This window comes from Aedes aegypti, chromosome 1 (assembly GCF_002204515.2).
Source record: "Aedes aegypti strain LVP_AGWG chromosome 1, AaegL5.0 Primary Assembly, whole genome shotgun sequence".
NCBI lineage: Eukaryota > Metazoa > Arthropoda > Insecta > Diptera > Culicidae > Aedes > Aedes aegypti.
Genome location: NC_035107.1, coordinates 123,131,974 through 123,150,437, shown reverse-complemented (window position 1 = coordinate 123,150,437; position 18,464 = coordinate 123,131,974). Strand labels below are relative to the sequence as shown.

Here is an 18,464-nt window from a genome sequence, read left to right as displayed (position 1 = left end):
TAGAGATTTGGCCACCAGGCAGCGCTAGTAAGCATATAATTTTTGTATTCCGGATAGCTCAGGATCCTGTTCACTTAGAGAGATGGCGTCTTTGGCAAAGTTGTTCAGTAGCTCAAGGACTATCATTGCTCCAGCCAAGAGATTCGAAATTTTGCCACTAGGCAGCGCTAGTGAGCATAGAATTTTTTGTTTTGCGGATAGCTCAGGATCCTGACCTCTTAGAAAGATGACGTCTTCAGCAAAGTTGTTCAGTAGCTCAAGGACTATCATTTTTCTAGCCAAGATATTCGATATTTGGTCACCAGGCGGCGCTAGTGAGCATAGAATTTTTGTTTGCCGGATAGCTCAGGATCCTGACCGCTAAGAAAGATGGCGTCTTCAGCAAAGTTGTTCAGTAGCTCAAGGACTATCATTATTCTAGCCAAGAGATTCGAGATTTTGCCACCAGACGGCGCTAGTGAGCGGATCCTGATATACCTAAAAAACAAAAGTTTCATGCATACTAGCGCCGCCTGGTGACAAAATTTTGAATCTCATAGCTTTTATAATGATAGTCCTTGAGCTACTGAACAGTACTGCCGAAGACGCTATCTTTCTAAGTGGTCAGGATCCGGAGCTATCCGCAAAACAAAAGTTTCATGCTCACTAGCGCCGCCTGGTGGCAAATCTCGAATCTCTTAGCTAGAATAATGATAGTCCTTGAGCTACTGAATAACTTTGCCAAAGATGCCATCTTTCTAAGTGGCCAGGATCCTGAGCTCTCCGCAAAACAAAAGTTTCATGCATACTAGCGCCGCCTGGTGGCAAAATTCTCAACCTCATAGCGTTTATAATGATAGTCCTTGAGCTACTGAACAACTTTGTCGAAGACGCCATCTCTCTAAGTGGTCACGATCCTGAGATATCCGCAAAACAAAAATTCTATGCCCAATAGCGCCGCCTGGTGGCAAAATTTCGAATCTCATAGCTTTTATAATGATAGTCCTTGAGCTACTGAACAACTTTGCCGAAGACGCCATCTTTCTAAGTGGTCAGGATCCTGAGGTATCCGGAAAACAAAAATTCTATGCTCACTAGGGCCGCCTGGTGGCAAAATATCGAATCTCTTGGCTAGAATAATGATAGTCCTTGAGCTACTGAACAACTTTGCCAAAGACGCCATCTTTCTAAGTGGTCAGGATCCTGAGCTATCCAGAAAACAAAAAATCTATGCTCACTAGCGCCGCCTGGTGGCAAAATCTCGAATCTCTTAGCTAGAATAATGATAGTCCTTGAGCTACTGAATAACTTTGCCGAAGACGCCATCTTTCATAGTGGCCAGGATCCTGAGCTATCCGGAAAACAAAAAATCTATACTCACTAGCGCCGCCTGGTGGCAAAATTCCAAATCTCTTGGCTAGAATAATGATAGTCCTTTTGCTACTGAATAACTTTGCCAAAGACGCCATCTTTCTAAGTGGCCAGGATCCTGAGATATCCGCAAAACAAAAGTTTCATGCATACTAGCGCCACCTGGTGGCAAAATTCTGAACCTCATAGGGTTTATAATGATAGTCCTTGAGCTACTGAACAACTTTTTTGAAAACGCCATCTCTCTTAGTGGTCAGGATCCCGAGATATCCGCAAAACAAAAATTCTATGCCCAATAGCGCCGCCTGGTGGCAAAATTCTGAATCTCATAGCTTTTATAATGATAGTCCTTGAGCTACACTGAAAATAATCTACACGTTCGAACCATGTTCTTTTCAACGTGGATCTATCGTGTCAATTGGCAAGGTGAAATAACGTGTAAAACTTGTAATTCTGTTAAAGTTTGACTTTGGTTCGATAGCAAAGGCTTTTACATACAATTTCAACGTGTTTTATAATGGCGACATCAATCACTAGTAGAACTAGTTTGCCGAACATCACAAGGACTTACATTTGCCATCCACGCGTGACATGTTTATTGGCATGTTATTTTTTGGGAAACCGTGCGCCCGTAATTGGGGCCTGGTATTGGAAATTCAAGCAATCGCTAATGAATTCTACAGCTAACTTTTCGAAAATTTGTAAATTAACGTGTTTTACATGTGAATTCGGATTGCCGATAGCGACTGGTTTTACACCATCGATTGATGTGCTCTGCAATTAGTGAAAATTCACATGTGAAACACATTGATCGAGCTTGTAGAATATTTTCAGTGTATTGAACAACTTTGCCGAAGACGACATCTTTCTAAGTGGTCAGGATCCTGAGCTATCCGGAAAACAAAAATTCTATGCTCACTAGCGCCGCCTGGTGGCGAAATCTCGAATCTCTTGGCTAGAATAATGATAGTCCTTGAGCTACTGAACAACTTTGCCGAAGACGCCATCTTTCTAAGTGGTCAGGATCCTGAGCTATTCGGAAAACAAAAAAACTATGCTCACTAGCGCCGCCTGGTGGCAAAATCTCGAATCTCTTAGCGAGAATAATGATAGTCCTTGAGCTACTGAATAACTTTGCCGAAGACGCCATCTTTCTAAGTGGTCAGGATCTTGAGCTATCCGCAAAACAAAAAATCTATACTCACTAGCGCCGCCTGGTGTCAAAATCTCGAATCTCTTGGCTAGAATAATGATAGTCCTTAAGCTAGTGAACAACTTTGCCGAAGACGTCATCTTTCTAAGTGGCCAGGATCCTGAGCTATCCGCAAAACAAAAGTTTCATGCTCACTTGCGCCGCCTGGTGAGTTAGTTCTGTACCTCATAGCGTTTATAATGATAGTCCTTGAGCTACTGTACATTTTTGTCGAAGACGCCATTTCTCTAAGTGGTCAGGATCCTGAGCTATCCGGAAAACAAAAATTCTATGCTCACTAGCGCCGCCTGGTGGCAAAATCTCGAATCTCTTAGCTAGAATAATGATAGTCCTTGAGCTACTGAATAACTATGCCGAAGACGCCATCTTTCTAAGTGGCCTGGATCCTGAGATATCCGCTAAACAAAAGTTTCATGCTCACTAGCGCCGCCTGGTGGCAAAATTTTGAACCTCATAGCGTTTATAATGATAGTCCTTGAACTACTGAACAACTTTGTCGAAGACGCCATCTCTCTAAGTGGTCAGGATCCTGAGCTATCCGCAAAACAAAAGTTCTATGCTCACTAGCGCCACCTAGTGGCAGAATTCCGCAATTGAATGATCACCATATGTTAGCCCTTGAACTACTGAACATTTTTGCTGAACATCATGATCCTCTATTTTCAATACCTTCCAAGATAATGATCATTGATAAAAACGGTCGTTAATCTGAATTTCGGTCGTAAAAAAGTGGTCGGAAAAAGAACCGTCGGTAAAAAAAAAACGATCGTAAAAAGAGGTTGGAGTGTATGTCAAAAGATTTGGAATCGGTTGAGTATTTATGAAGTTGTGGTCAAACAAATATGAATTTTTGAGTAAAATGAAGAAAAATTTGGAGTAAACTACTTTTAACTTAAACTAGTTATGATTTTAGACAAATTTGATGTTCTACAAAGTTTAAAAAAAAAAAAATTTTGAAGATCGTGCTAAAAGTTTTAAAATTGGTTAGAAATTATCAAAGTTATGGTGACTTCACTGAAGGCCATTTTTTATAACTTGAAAATTCACCTTCAAGACGCTTGCGCCACCTCTAAATCTTAATATTTTTGGCTCAAACTTTGAGGTTTCTCTTCTAATGTGATTTCAATTCATGAAAGCATACTAACTTTTGGTTTTGAGAACTTTTGAAAAATAAGCCGCACCCAGAACAGTCCTTTTAGATGATTCCCTGGTGGAACTTTTGGAGAATGTCTTAATGAATCCTCGAAAGCTGAAGGAGTCATTGAAGCAATTTCTGAAGAAATTTCTTGAGGAATATTTGAAGAAATAGTTTGAAATATGTCCGTAGGAACCAAAAAATCAATTAAATGAGGGACTTTTGTAGAAATTCTTGAAGAGAGCCTTGACCAATTCGAAGAAAACCCCTGGAGGTATTAATGAATGGCAAGCCGTACATAAATTATTAAATGACCTTCCGTAGACTTATACGAAATCTGTGAAGAAAATTCTGGAGCTCTGGAATTCTGGAATCGCTGGGAGAAGTGGTCCTCAATCCACAATCTTTGGAATAAGTATTTGTGGCCTCCCAATCAAACATCAATCAATGAGCTTTCCCGTCAATTATTTATGATCTGATCTCAAGCTTGAGATTTTGATGCAAAATCATTCCACAGTGGGACGGTATGGGGTTTTAGGAGGAAAGACGGAACTTACACCTCCAGTTGTGATTTTACGTAAAAGTGATGTTCTAAAAGTTGTTTATTATAGATTACAATTAGCAATGTGACAAAACAACTTGGTAATGTTTTCCAATTTTCTAAAAAAATCTCACAGATTTCAGTAAGGTCATCGCAATTATTTATGATTTGATGACTTTCCACGGTAAGTATTAACAGTATCAATTGTCAACGATGTCGAATGTAACAAATATGCAGTTATATAGCCCATTTCGATAAGGATTATTTTTTCGATTCCTGAAGCTGTGAATATTGTATAAACACTACGATATTTGACAGAATACCTTTGATTTGTTGGGCAAAAGCTAGGATAGTCGGGCGTCATTTGAAAATAATTAAAGAATAATAAACTAATAATTTGTTTGGGAGTTTTTCGAACAGATAATGATTTAAGGTGGATTTTTGGGCAACTGCCGTTAATCCTTAATACTTTTAATTGAAACTCAGAAAAAGCTCATGGTTGGAAAAATTCCTTGTGCCGAGAATTTTTAGAAACAATTTTTTGAATTTCTTATCGAACTCGTGAATAATGTAAGTTAAGGAAATATAAGAATTTAATAATTTCTGTATTTCTGAAAAATCTGATCTGGTTCTGTACTTTGGGCTACACTTTTAGATGTTGAAGGGATCGTTCTTCTTTTATATTTCAGATGACAGTTTTGTACCACGGATTCCGAGCGGTGCAAAAAAATAAACTTCAACCCTGTATGGTGAATAAGCGGCCAGACATTGCGTGTGGTGAATCGTGTGCCGTGCTTCCACTCGCGTGAACAAATTCTCTCAGTTAGGTATTTGCTTTCTCGCAAAGCATCCACTGCAGCATCTCCGATTATTGTGCGAAATTTCTCCGGCGTTGTCGTCATTCGGAATCCAGCATCACGCACCCCAGTAATGTAGTGGTAGGTCAGTCAGTTATAAAAAACGCGGCTGTTTTTGTTTACATCGCCGTCTCCAGCATCGCTCTCTATAGGTTCGGTGTCGCAATTTTTTGTTTGTTTTTTCGCGTGCTTTTTTGACCTAGTGGGTAGAGTTAGGTTCCCCTGGACTCCGAGTCTCGTGGAGATGGAAATATGTGATGGGATGCGATGTGGGGCAATCGTATGTGAATCACCGTTTCCATACTTTTATCTTTCGTCGTGCGTGTGCGCCGTACTCGGCCGAATAGCTGACACGTGGCCCCTGACGAGAGATGTTTCGCGTATGGTAGACTGGTTGTTTACAAGAGAATCTAGGGTATTACCCAGATAATCTTGAACCGTGGTTTTGGCCGGTTAATTTTCTGAGTTAATAAAAGAGAATCAGCAGTATAAATGGGGTGCTTAGTTGTAATGTATGCCAATGTAAGCACGCAGCTGTAGATGCAGGTCTATAGATGGCGTGGATTATTTGCTAATAGGGTTTTGTTAGTCTACAAACACACTAAGCTCTTACGGTGAATTTCACCGTAATCTCAACAGCTGAACAGTTCTGTGAAATAAAACACCGTAACTTCGTCGGAATTTAACGGATTCCGGTGATTTTTCACCGAATACTGTAAAAATTTACCGTACTTCGTTAATTTATTTTACCGAACTGTTCAGCTGTTGAGATTTCACAGGAATCCGTAAAATAATTTAAGTGTGAAGGGTAAGAATGTTTGGATTACCATTTTCATGGGCCATGGATTGGAGGTATGTAATAAAATAGTTCATTTGTGATCTGTTTACTTGAGAGTTGAAGCTTTTCTCATCTTACATTCAATCATAATTGTACTGATAATTAGACTTCATGGTTCACAAATACATAGATGATCCGATTTTGTCAGCCATTTTTTCAAAATGTTTGGGATTCGACATTTTGTCTTTCAATGTTATGTAACCCAACTCAGCTCATGCATTTCCCAGTAATTTACACCGGTAGTTGGAGCCCTATTAGCTATGGTTTTTTTTTAATCTGTGAATATGGCTCGAAACTGTGAATATGGCTCGATGATTATAATCTGAAATGTTGTTCTTTTTTTGAACCTAAACTGGTTATTAGGGATACGCACTTAGCATATTTTACGGATTCAGCTGAGTTTACTCAAATCTTGAAAGCTTAGCAGCTCGACAATTTCGTACCGAAGTATTGAGTAAATGAGAAAAACTACAAATATTCAGTAGTTAATCAAAATAGAATTCCTACATTTAATTCCTACACTTAAAACAAGGTCTTATACAAAATTTATTATAATCCTATAATTATTGTATTTGAAACTAGTAGTTTACGGAACAAGTTGCAGAATGATGATTTTTACAGCACGAGTCGTAAATTTATCCTACGAGGCTTGCCGAGTAGGATAATTACGAAGAGTGCTGTAAACATCGAGTTCTGCAACGAGTTACGTACAACATTTTTTGAAATTTCGTAGAAGACCATTTGAGGGTATCAGTAATTATGTCAGAAAGCATTCACCATTATTTTACAATTTCTGAAAAATTGTGTTATTACAAAGTTGCGTAATGAGAAAGCGTTGCGTAATGAATCATTACAGCACTGGTTTCAGTTGCGTAATGACTATTCCCACACTGCAAACTTCAGTGCAGGAAAGTAGGCCGTTTCATGACAGATGGGCGTGATGAGAAACAGCCTATTACGATGAGAATTTGCAAAAAATATTATACAAGATTTGTAAGAATTTTATGCTGAATTGCATTGAAGTCTGGCTGGATGTATATATGAAACTGTTTCCTGTTCTGTTTAAACCAAACATCCAAAAACATTCAAACTCTGCAGCTATACTTTTTATTTAAAGCACGTGCAGTCAGAATCATCCAAAGCTCTGCAAATCCTCTCCTGACAACTACAATTCGTGGTAGCAATATGGGCATCTTCAACACGTCCATTTTATTACAGAGTCAGGCACGTCCTCGCCACCTTATTTTCCCTTTCGTTACACCTAACTCGTAGAAACGGAGCCGAAAAAAACTTTCCACTGATGGTGCCACTCCTTCATCTCCTCCAGCCAGTGGCGCCAACGGACAACACCAGGGCCAGAAGGACAGGGAAAAATATCTTGAAGATATCTCACAGAGTGCCCATAAAGTTAGCCCATCGCAAATCATTGCGCTTCCGGGACAACAAGGAGGGAGGGGTATAAGGGAAGTGCAAACATGCTCAAGCGAGCGGAAATCCAAGTTGTCGGGTGGCAAGAAAAGCATGACAAATTAAATCTACAGCCAAATCGTTTTGGGGCTTTTCGTGGTAAACGCGAAGGAAGAAAGGAACGACGAAAGCTCATTGACAATATTGGACCTAGGACGGCACGTTCGTACCTTTTGCCCAGTGGGGAGTATGAGATGAAGCGTTCCACTGGATGAATAAGTAGGAAGGATAGTATTCTGGTAATCGCTTTCCAAGCGAACGCGACTGTTTTTGTCTATGCAGCCGGAGTAGAGAAATCCCCTGACGATTTTTGCCGAACTGTTCGATTGACTTCTTTTTTTCAACATTTTGACTAGGGGAAGATGGTTTAAAATTGCTAGCTCAAACGCAACCGCATTTTACCTTTTAAGGAGACATTTCAAAGTATTACTAGAAACTGGAATATGGTATGCCCACACTAGATAAATCCCTCAAACGGCCCTAAAAATCATTTTGTGTCCTTCTAAGGACTCCCCACTGGACGTTTTTACAAACCTCCTGAATCTCATTATGAACCATAATATGAGGTCATATTGAGCGGAGTCGTAAAGCATTTTTGTTGAATTAAAAAATATGCATAGTTAAACATGAGCAACATTCAGAAAAAATACAAAGATAAGAAAAACTAGCTAGTTCCCCTACACCCCCGCTGGAATCAGACCGCTTCTAGAAAATCCTTCAAACGACCCTACATTTTGGTCCGCCTAGAGCCTTCTCGGACACTTATGAACTTCAGAGGTCTACACCAGGTCAACCCAGATCAACCCGAAGCGTTGGCGGAGTTCCAAGCAGCAAAAGCGGAGGCACGAAAGGGGATCAAAGAAGCGAAGGAGAAATCGTGGGAATGCTTTGTAGGTAAGATTTCCCCGCACAGCACGACGACAGAACTGTGGCCGCACGGTTAACACACTTCGTGGAAATCGGACAAAGCGCTCAATTGTTCTCGAACGGCCTACCGGTTTCACGGACAACCCCGAAGAAGTAGTGGAAGAACTTGCGACGTACTACGGCGAAAGATCGGCGATGTCCAGCTACCCTCCATCGTTTCAGATGGCGAAAATGTCAGCTGAGAGAGTGTCCATAGATGTTTCGTCTAATACCGGCGACGCGTATAACGTTGACATCACCCTAGCCGAACTTCTGTGGGCTCTCGACAAAGGGAGAGGTGCCTCGACAGGTACCGATGGAATAGGGTATTCGCTGCTTCAACGGCTTCCCGTGTCCGTAAAGTTTATACTGCTGGAGCTGCTGAACAAAATCTGGCGGAATGCCCTAGTCGTTCCAATTTTGAAGCCGAACTGTCAAGATTCCGGTGCTGCTGCCTTCCGACGTATTTCGCTGACAAGCTGCATGGCGAAGACACTTGAACGAATTGTCAACCGTTGTGTAATCACGGAGTTGGAGTCGAACGAACGACTTAACAAGCGTCAGCTCGCCTTTCGTGTGGGATGCGGTACCGACACGTACTTCGCCGAGGTGAAGAAGTCGATACCAAACGATGACGAACACTGTTTGATAGCGTGTCTGGATCTGTCAAAGGCCTACGATACCACCTGACGACACGGCATACTTCGCACCCTGAAATCATGGCGGATACGTGGTCGGATGACGAACCTTTTGCAAAGCTTCCTCTCGGAGCTAACGTTTCAGGTGTCGTTGGGTGGTTACACGTCCAGTGAACACAAGCTGGAAAATGGTGTGCCGCAGGTATCAGTGTTGTCCGTAACGCTGTTCCTGGTGGCAATGCAGCCCATCTTCCGAGTACTGCCGAATGGAGTCGACTTACTGCTGTACGCCGACGACATCCTCCTCGTCGTAAAAAGGGCTAAAAGTGAAGGATTACACCAAAAACTGCAGACCGCTGTGAAGGCTGTCTATAAATGGGCGAAGAGTTTTGGGTTCGCAATGTCTGCGGCAAAGCCGCATATTTTCTACTGCAGCCCAAATGCGCGCCGGGAAACGGCGAGGAATGTTGTCGTTGACCAAGTCTCCATCCCGAAAACAAACCGGCTGAGGGTTCTGGGTATCACTCTGGATCGTACGTTGACATTCAAGCCCCATTGCAAGATTGCAAAGAAAGCATGTGATTCACGTCTACGAATACTCAAGATAATTGGAGCCAAATTACCCTGAGGCAATAGAACAAGTCTACTGCAAGTCGGATTGGCTTTAGTCACTGCAAAGCTGACGTACGGAGTCGGATTGGTGAGCAGAGGAGGACCAGCAGCTTTGCAGATCCTCGCTCCGGCATATAATAAAATGATTCGGTTTGCTTCCGGAGCGTTTGTCACTATCCCGATAAACTCGATCATGACCGCAGCGGGTACCCTACCATTTGAACTGCTAGCGGCTCAGTGCGTAGCGAGGACAACCATTCGTATTCTATCGAATAACAGCCGTAACAACACACTCCCTTTGATTCGGCGCGCATCGGATCGTTTGGAGCAAATCACCGACACAGCACTCCCTGCAATCGGTAAACTTGTGAGACCAGGCGATCGAGTTTGGAACGATCGGATACCCTCAATTGTATGAGACGTGAAAATGAGTACCAGAGCCGGGGATCCACCGGAGAAAGTCCGACCAGTCGTCCAGCATTTATTATCGTCTCGCTTCCACAACTCGACCGTCGTCTACATGGACGGTTCCAAGCGGGATGACACGGTAGGAGCCGCCTTATATAGTAGTGGTCTTGCTGGACTTTTAGTCTACCAAAAGAATGCAGCGTTTTCTCTGCAGATAAGAAATGAGGTGGTAATGCTTACGGATTCGACCAGTTGCCTGCAGGCCCTGGAGGCAGGATATTCCAAGCACCCGTGGATTCAGGAGATTGAATACGTGGTACCAGGGCAGGCAATCGTCAGATTTGTCACAGTGCGATGACGAAATAAAAAAAAAGACATCGTCATCCAGTATAATAACTCAGGCAGGTCGTCGTCTCGTCATCGACGAAAGAATGCACGACGAACGTCAATCCAAAATCGTCAACGAACAACTTTGCATGCTGGATTGAATCAAATTTCTCTTTGAAATTCAATGCAAATTAGGCTTGCTCTTCGTTAACTTATACCAAATAATCCTGCTTCAATTTCTGCTCAGAATTCGCCTAGTATTATTTTATGGTATTGGTTATTAGGAGTTATTTATGATTTTTTTGTGGGAATTGTGAGTCGAGTTGTGTGGGAATCCTCCCAACTATTCTGTTGAATATTAATATTTTAACTACCAGTTGGTGCAATCTACATATTGTTTGTGGATTTATTATATAAATTTTAAAAGTAGGCCCTGTGCATAAGCGGATTTATCATTGCTATGGAGAACTGTTTTCTAAAATATTGTATGAGTTTTTATAAATAAACCCGTAAAAGGTTTCTCAGAAAGTATTAGCACAACTTAACCATACTGAAATTTCGAGAATAGAGCAGGTAAAATCTGATTTTCACACATATTATTTTTGCACTTATTAAGAGCAGATTTTGATTTTCGAGCGATTTCTTTCGTTACTTGTTTGTTGATGTTTAACATTTCTGGAAGCTTCTCTTATCAGTGTTGCACAAATTGCGTTATATCTGAGCGACCTTGTTTACGAAATTTGTGCTAATTCATTAAGAACGTACAATAAAAATCTGAAAAAAAAAATTTCATCATTGCCAATATTTTTTTGGATATTATAAACTTAAGTGTATAAAATTTGAATAGAAACTAAAAATCCAATTTCAGATGGTCTATTTTTGAAAGGTTCAAAATTAAGTCCTGCATCTCCGTTGAAACATGTAAAAATCTTAAATTTTTGTTGTCTATCCAAAAGTATAGATAGTATTCTTGTGAATCATTTTAAATGAAATGTACTTTAACTCATCACATCGAAGGATTTCGATAAAAAGAATTATTACTAGTTATGTTTCAACAACGCTCAAAAGTTGGGTCTGTGCTGGCTAAATAAGGTTTGATATTCTGAAATAAAAATTTTCAATGTAGAAGGTTGTTTTATCGAACGAAATTTTCACATGCAGCACTTAAAATGACCCAAGGAAAAATACAAAAATATATAACTATGAATTTGTGCCCATACTTTCTTAGACACTCTAAATCACAGGAATTTTCTATTGACGAATCTTTCAACGCCTTCTGAGATGTTTCCAAAATATTTTGTAAATATCGTTCCAGAAATAGTTTAAATATACCTAATTTATTGTTTAAGTCTATGATTGTTTCTCTAGATATTGTGACTCCAGAAACGCTCTTACTAAATATGTGTCCTCAAAAAAAATCTAAGGTGCGACACACATTTTGGCGCCCCCCGAAGCCTGGCTCCCTTGGCGGGTGCCAACCTGGCCAACCGCACGCTACGGCACTGCTCGTACACTCATACAAAGTAAATCGAATCAATCCGTAGCAGCTGTCAAATCAACATTTGTTATCATATGTTAAGTCACAAAAGGTCACAGATTAGTTCGGAAGAAAATTTATACACTCGCATTGTATGCTATAATTCATCACATAATATATGCACGTATATCGCCTCCACTTTTGTACGTAGAAGGCCTTTTCGCGACATCTTATGAGTGAAATTTTGCACATACAAAGCCTCCAGGTGATTTCGTTATGCGTACATTTTGGTTGTCTGGGGTGCAATTAGGCATTTCACGGTTTTTTTTTTTTTTTTTTTTTTTTTCATCTTTATTAACGAGATTTTTAGCCCTGGGCTAGTTCATCTCGGGACCAACGGCTTTACTTCCCTTCCGAAGGAAGACGTCACTATAACTTTTTTTTGTCATAAGTGACTATATGTCGGGGATGGGATTCGATCCCAGGTCCTCGGCGTGAGAGGCGTGTATTCTAACCACTACACCAGGTCCGTCCCCGCATTTCACGGTGAAATTCTCTCTCCTTCGCTCTTCAATAAAACTTGAAAACAATGGTGCTGGCACCGTTGTTTTCAGCAAGGCGGGTTCACTTTTCAAAGGTGACTCATTATGCACACTTTGTGGAGAAAACCAGACAGGGTAGGTGAGGAAGGGCTTGCCGTTTAGTTTACAAACATCTTAGATAGGTAATTTAGAGATTGACTCCTGAATGGTTGGAGAAGGAGTGTTGTCAAGAATTATTGTAATCTTTAGAGTTTACATTCCCAGGACCATTTCCTGGGAATTGAGATTTCCCGGGAAATGACTTTCTGTTTTCCAGGATTCCCGTATTATCCCGAGATTTTCATATTTCTCATATTTCTATAAAAAATAAAAATTTACTATCTATTTTCAAACAAAAACCATCGCACAATTTACTTTTCATATAATTCTAACCAATGGACTCACTACATCAATAGTTATATTTCGATGCTTATTTTTGTTTTATTTTTCGTAATGAAATAGTTGTTCATAAAATGAATATCGTTTTTGGCGAAAGAATATTTGCTATATAAAATAAAGGAACTTTCGATGGATCTTTGCTATGAATATCTTCTACTTAGCATTACGTCCTCACTGGGACAGAGCCTGCTTCTCAGCTTAGTGTTCTTATGAGCACTTCCACAATTATTAACTGAGAGATTTCTTTACCAAACTTGCCATTTTCGCATTCGTATCTCGTGCGGCAGGTACGGTTATACTTTATGCCTAGGGAAGTCAAGGAAATTTCCATTACGAAAAGATCCTGGACCGTCCGGGAATCGAACCCAGACACCTTCAGCATGGCTTTGCTTGGTAGCCGCGGACTCTAACCACTCGGCTAAGGAAGGCTCCAACTGAACTGAGTAGGCTTATAAAAGTTTCATGGATTTACTGGTATCAAATACATACATATAGGGTCGATGTACCAAATACATGTTGAATTTGGAAGCCGCATAACTAAGAACAAATGTTCGTTTAAAATCGAAAAATAAAGCCAGTGTCATTATTTTTACGTCATTTGAAAGCTTTTTACCTCGGTTTTGTGAAAAAAAAAAACATAAAAAATACGAAATCTCATTTTTTTGTATTTATTATCGCTTGTGTCACTACAGGTATACATGTGCCTTTGATACAAAGCAAAAAACAAATCAAAACCGTATTTTTCCAAACCTCTATATTTTTCCTTCAAAGTGTAGATTAAAAGCTTTCGATTGATATAAAAAAGTTCTTATTTCATATTTTTTTTTTGAAAAAGGTTTCTCTTACTATTGCTACTATAGGAATAAAAGATTTGCTATAGATGCAAGGGAGCTTAAATTATAAACTAAACTATACTTGGATCATTTTTTTAACAAAATCGAATTTTTAACAAAATATCAATGGTACCTAAATAAATAGTTCCTGAGCCTCATGTCCAATAATATTTTGCAACGATTTATAGCAAAACGGCCATAAAAAGCCACTAGTGTGACTATAGGGGACTGTCTACTAAGGGAACACCGACCCTACACGAAATACGAATAATTTGAAAAAGAAAATTCCATCAAATTTGCTTTATTTTCATGTTTTTCAGAATTTCCCGGGATCCCTGGATTTCCCGGGAAATTGTAATTGTATTTCCCGTTTCCCGGGAAATCCAATCCTGGGAAATTTGGAAACTCTAATAATCTGGTCGCACCTGCTCCTTGTGTGCTCTACTTCTTTCTTTCTTTTTCTTTTTTTACAATTTCGTCCACATTGATGGCAGCACAGTTAGCTTCAGTTTCAGCATCATCCGAGTCAGACAGTAATGACTTCAGATTGTGTTGTCAAGAATTATTTTGAAACGGTTCAACCTATGCGTAGTGTACTCTATTTTTATCTCTCTTTTTTACAATTTTGTCCACACTAATTTCTGAAAATTTCTTTTGGCCATTTCCACTCATTATTTGACGAATCGTGGGTTTTCAGTTGTTGTACGAATTGTTTTGGAAAAACTTAGAAAATTGACATTTCCCTCGAGGTATCCGGAATATGTCCGGTGTACCCCGGTCCAGAATGGTCATGGATGTCCAGAACATTTATTTTCGTTATTGTTTCCACAAATCATGAAGTTTGATATGTCGTACGAACGGCTTATACAGCATTGTGGAATTGACCACTTCCGCCAGGGTGTTCGGAACATGTCCGGTGTGACCAGGTCAATCCCGAATGGTCGTTGAACTTTCTTATAACCATTTCCACTCATTATATGACAAATCATGAAGATTTAGGTGTCGCACGAATGGTTCTGATAACATTGTGGGAATGACCACCTCCCCCAGGAATTCCGGAACATATCTGGCACAAGTAAACAAATTGTCGTGTCCAAAGAGGTCATTAACACTAATTTGTATATGGTTATATATATATTGATAGTGTTTTATGTATAAACATATCGAATAGCACGAGTAAAGAAGTTAAATTGTTTGAAAATTCGTATTTCGACAGGTTCTGACCCCAACGGAATCCGGAATAACTCCGGAACCATTAGGTGAACCGGTTCCGTTTTGCGGCCCTTGCAAATTTAGACAAATCTGGATCGCATGCCATTGGTTTCATGAAAATCGGTTGAAAAATGACTTTTTAACAGCTGATTGAAGATTTGAAGATCCTCAAAAACAGACGTTGGGTACGCATAGGTTAAACATGAGCAACATTCAGAAAAAATACAAAGATAAGAAAAACTAGCTAGTTCCCCTACACCCCCACAGAAATCAGACCGCTTCTAGAAAATCCTTCAAACGACCCTACATTTTGGTCCGCCTAGAGCCTTCTCGGACACTAATGAACTTCAGAGGTCTACAACAGGTCAACCCAGATCAACCCGAAGCGTTGGCGGAGTTCCAAGCAGCAAAAGCGGAGGCACGAAAGGTCAAAGAAGCGAAGGAGAAATCGTGGGAATGCTTTGTAGGTAAGATTTCCCCGCACATAGCGACGACAGAACTGTGGCCGCACGGTTAACACACTTCGTGGAAATCGGACGAAGCGCTCAATTGTTCTCGAACGGCCTACCGGTTTCATGGACAACCCCGAAGAAGTAGCGGAAGAACTTGCGATGTACTACGGTGAAAGATCGGCGACGTCCAGCTACCTTCCATCGTTTCAGATGGCGAAAATCTCAGCTGAGAGAGTTTCCATAGATGTTTCGTCCGGCGACGCGTATAACGTTGACATCACCCTAGCCGAACTTCTGTGGGCTCTCGACAAAGGGCGAGGTGCCTCGACAGGTACCGATGGGTTGGGGTACCCGCTGCTTCAACGGCTTCCCGTGACGGCGAAGACACTTGAGCGAATTGTCAACCGTCGTTTAATCACGGAGGTGTAGTCGAACGGACGACTTGGCAAGCGTCAGCTCGCCTTTCGTGTGGGATGCGGTACCGAAACGTACTTCGCCGAGCTGAAGAAGTCGATACCAAACGCCGACGAACACTGTTTGATAGCGTCTCTGGGTCTGTCAAAGGCCTACGATACCACCTGGTGACACGGTATACTTCGCACCCTGAAATCATGGCGGATACGTGGTCAGATGATGAACCTTCTGCAAAGCTTCTTCTCGGAGTGAACGTTTCAGGTGTCGTTGGGTGGTTACACGTCCAGTGAACACAAGCTAGAAAATGATGTGCCACAGGGATCAGTGTTATCCGCAACGCTGTTCCTGGTGGCGATGCAGCCCATCTTCCGAGTACTGCCGAATGGAGTCGACATACTGCTGTACGTCGACGACATCCTCCTCGTCGTAAAAAGGGCTAAAAGTGAAGGAGTACACCAAAAACTGCAGACCGCTGTGAAGGCTGTCTATAAATGGGCGAAGAGTGTTGGGTTCGCAATGTCTGCGGCAAAGTCGCATATTTTCTACTGCAGCCCAAATGCGCGCCGGGAAACGGCGAGGAATGTTGTCGTTGACCAAGTCTCCATCCCGAAAACAAACCGGCTGAGGGTTCTGGGTATCACTCTGGATCGTACGTTGACATTCAAGCCCCATTGCAAGATTGCAAAGAAAGCATGTGATTCACGTCTACGAATACTCAAGATGATTGGAGCCAAATTACCATGAGGCAATCGAACAAGTCTACTGCAAGTCGGATTGGCTTTAGTCACTGCAAAGCTGACGTACGGAGTCGGATTGGTGAGCAGAGGAGGACTAGCAGCTTTGCAGATCCTCGCTCCGGCATATAATAAAATGATTCGGTTTGCTTCCGGAGCGTTTGTCACTATCCCGATAAACTCGATCATGACCGCAGCGGGCACCCTACCATTTGAACTGCTAGCGGCTCAGTACGTAGCGAGGACAACCATCCGTATTCTATCGAATAACAGCCGTAACAACACACTCTCTTTGATTCGGCGCGCATCGGATCGTTTGGAGCAAATCACCGACACAGCACTCCCTGCAATCGGTAAACTTGTGAGACAAGGCGATCGAGTTTGGAACGATCGGAAACCCTCAATTGTATGAGACGTGAAAAAGAGTACAAGAGCCGGGGATCCACCGGAGAAAGTCCGACCAGTCGTCCAGCATTTATTATCGACTCGCTTCCACAACTCGACCGTCGTCTACATGGACGGTTCCAAGCGCGATGACACGGTAGGAGCCACCTTCTATAGTATTGATCTTGCCGGGACTTTTAGTCTACCAAAAGAATGCAGCGTTTTCTCTGCAGATAAGAAATGAGGTGGTAATGCTTACGGATTCGACCAGTTGCCTGCAGGCCCTGGAGGCAGGATATTCCAAGCACCCGTGGATTCAGGAGATTGAATACGTGGTACCAGGGCAGGCAATCGTCAGATTCGTCACAGTGCGATGACGAAATAAAAAAAGACATCGTCATCCAGTATAATAACTCAGGCAGGTCGTCGTCTCGTCATCGACGAAAGAATGCACGACAAACGTCAATCCAAAATCGTCAACGAACAACTTTGTCTTCATTCCGTTCGCTCCCCTTTCCCAAACGAAGGAGGCGTTTATTTTGTATTCGCTTGCTATGCACAAAACGGCGAATGCCATCCCAGAATTGCTTGTATTGGCGATTTAAGGCCCAAGTAAAAATGGAGCAAATGTCAAAAGTGAAAAAAGCAGTTTTCAGCGTTAAAATCGACAAATCGAAAAAAATAAAAACACACAGCTGTTTTATTTGCAAAATAAAAAGCCTGTGTGTTTTTATTTTTTCCGATTTGTTGATTTCATGGGCGAAAGCTGCTTTTTCATTTTTGACATTTGCCTCATTTTTTCTTGCACCTTAACCCATACTCCTCAAGCTTTAATAATAGCTCTGTTGGTAAGCGCGTGACGTTGATGATTCAGGGATTGTTTGTTCAATTCCAGGCACGTTTGTTTGTTTTTTTTTTTTTTCAAAAAAGAGCTTATAACCTGAGACGAGACTCGCGAAGACGGTCTTCTTTTTCTGTAATTGCTGAGTTTTTTTTCTTATTTTACTTTGTGTTTATACCAATTATGCGCATGCTGTTCAAATCCTCACATGAACCTCTCAGCAAAAAAATGATTTTTTGCATCACATCGAATCATAAGTAGCCGTTTGAGTGAAATTTCATGCCAGCAAACGTAGCAGATATTAGAAATAATTAATCTTCTGCTTTGATTTATCAGCAACTTTGGAAAAAACTGCTCCGCCGACTGAGGTTCTTAATAACAGTTTACTTTGAACACAATACTTTTCACTTTTTCAGCCATAAAAACGGTGGGCTGCATTTGACGTTTCGTGAGAGGGGAATCTGGGCTGCATATGACGTTGATATTTTTCCTCTTCGCGAGTCTCTCTCAGCCCATAACCTATCGACGGTACGGTTCATATTTTTAGTTGGCTCAGTGCTCCCGAACGAAGATTCGACCCTAACGAAGGAGGCTTATTTGTTCGTCATGACGCCTAGCCTTTGTGGCGGACCACTGCAGCAAATCGTCATCCAACGCTGGTTGAGTGACGATGACGATTCTTTTTTTAGTTTCGTCGACGACTTTTTCCATTTGACGGTGACGATTGTCTACCCTGCGTGGTACGAAACAAAAATGTTCGTTTTTGTTGGATCCCGGGACATGCCGGCATTACCGGTAACAACGAAACTGAACCGGCCGTCGTTACTCCTATCCCCGCCGAAGAT

The 18,464-nt window shown here is 41.4% G+C and overlaps 1 protein-coding gene across 2 annotated transcripts in view; it reads right to left on the bottom strand.

Annotated features, from left to right (window-relative positions):
- The window catches only part of LOC5576313 (monocarboxylate transporter 12), a 452,410-nt gene that overhangs the window by 90,190 nt on the left and 343,756 nt on the right, over nucleotides 1-18,464 (bottom strand). The window lies entirely within an intron of this gene.